Raw genomic sequence first — 2,402 nt, 5'->3', positions numbered from 1 at the left:
CTTATTTGGTTTCCAATGGTGGCCGGATATAGATATTTTATATTTCTTTTAGTTTGATTGACTATGTTCCTAGTCTTAGTATTCAAAATTCATTAAATTTGATCTCCACATTAAAAGAAACTAAAATTTCAAAGGGCAAATTCTGTGGTCCCTAGTATTCAAAGTAATTGCAAATTAGGAGGAAATAAAAGATGAACAACTTTAAAATAATTAAAGGACAATAGATACATTCTATAAGTTCTTCCTAACTCTCAAATTACTTCTCAGAAGAATTCACAAGTTTTCTTCTCTTGCAGTTGTATTATATCCTACAATTTGGTGATCTCATCCATTCTTATATATTTAACATAACCTCAGTGTCAATTACTGTGAAATTCACATTATCCTTTCACTTATTTTTAAACTATAAATAAAAAAATTTACTTGCCCCTTAGGCATCTCCCTTAGTCGTCTGTGAGCATGTCTAGAAAACATACCTCAAAAGGGCAATACATACATATTTTTTAAGAATATAACTCAAAGGAAAGAGATAAGAAATTTAATTATTGATCACTAGTTTTGTGTGTTTGTTCATTTTTTTCTCAAGTAAACCAAATTAGTACTTGAGTTTTTCATTGATATAATGGTTATTTAACTTGAAACCTGCTGTATAAAATAAGAAATGGGTAAGTATAGATGCTAAATAGATGTTAAGCATTATTATACCATAAATGAAATGGAAAAGATACATTAATAAAACTGGACAACCAAAAACCTCAAAAATATCAATACTATCACTGTGTTATGAAACCAGGGTAAGAATTTTCTGAAGCATCATACCTAAGTCTGTTGGATGTGGTATAAAACTAAAGAAGAAGAGAATTGTTAGCAGGGTTGTATCAAGAAAAGAATGAGAATAGGACAGTAGGAACAAATATATGAGAATGGAGAACAGACAAGTAGTATAAAATAACTTACTGTTTGCACCAGCCATCCAAGAGCCACATGTAGGAATTGACAGTTATTGTGTTCCAGTGGTAATTTGAAGGGAAAGGATGCCTTTGGAAACAATGCAAACAAAATGTTATACATCCTGAAAATGAATTCTGAAATTGAACCATCAAGCATAGTCATAGATGGATTTAGGTTGATGATATAATATACCAATTTTGCTTATCCACTGTCCAAATACCTCATTTATGGAAGAGAATAGACAGGGGGTTCTCTAGGCCCAGAAGAGAAGAAAATAAAAGAAAATTATCACTATTTATATGCTGTGTACCCTGAAAGAGTGATATGATAAGTTTGGGAGAGGCAAGGAATTCATATCTATTTTGTCAAGTGTAATGTCAATCCCCAGGCTAAAGCTTTATAAGTTTCTAGGAACAGCTTTTACCCACTTTAATAAATCTTTCAATTTGAGAAACAGGAGAGATAATTGGGAACAATATATAATTTCATTTATTTTTAAAAACCTAATTTTTATAATTATACATAATTATTAAAATTATTAAAATATTACCTACTATATAGGTTTCTTATTAGGATTAATTGGCACATAAAAACCATTAACAAATGTTAACTTTTAAAAATATTATTATTAAATAATTGCTATTACTTAGTTTCCCCCTTCAGTATATTTCCTACCTCCTCATACATTGTGTAGCATATATTAGATTTTTGTTTTTATTTTATTTTTGTTCTTGTTACTTGTCATTCTGTCTTCTTTTAGTAAGAATTCCCAGAATTTTCTCTAAGTGGGCTAATCCACCTTTTGCACCAGGTCCAGGATGGAAGAATGACTGTCAATAAATTCAATGCCTCTGGATACTGTGATTGTTTAAGGATTAAAAGCAAAGCTAATCAGAACAGTGAGAATTTATCTTAGACTTTCACTGGAGTGACTGGGAAAGGAGACTCATTGAATTTGAATCTGGGAGGCTGTAGGGCTGAAGCTTCTGCAATCACCATACTACCATCCAGGGATCATATATTTGTGACGGAAGTCAATACAGATGAAGCAAAACCAAAAATAGAGAACTGAGGTGATGTGGGTATCTGACGTCCCTGAATCAAGCTGCATTATTAGACTGTTCATGCTCAGTAACTAATAACTTCCTTTTGTTTAAGCCAATTTTGAATATGTGTTCTCGTACTTCTGAGGATCTTGCTCTTGCTCTCTTCCTGTCTCTGTTTGTCTCATAGTCCAGATGAGGAAACTATACCAGACACTCCCCTTGTCTTATCCCTTATAACCTGAGTCCCTTGGTGAGAGGATTTCCAAGATAGTAAAACCAAAAACTATAAAAGTATCTTTTCTGACATTTTTCCAACTGAAAAATTCTAGAAATTCTGATATTTCCACATAAATATTCAATATATTAAGAGGTCCATACATCAAAACTAAGTAAATGGAACAGTGG

The sequence above is a fragment of the Lipotes vexillifer genome, unplaced genomic scaffold, assembly GCF_000442215.2.
Source record: "Lipotes vexillifer unplaced genomic scaffold, Lipotes_vexillifer_v1.1 scaffold990, whole genome shotgun sequence".
NCBI classification, from domain to species: Eukaryota; Metazoa; Chordata; class Mammalia; order Artiodactyla; family Lipotidae; genus Lipotes; species Lipotes vexillifer.
Note: the sequence above shows the minus strand (reverse complement) of the source record.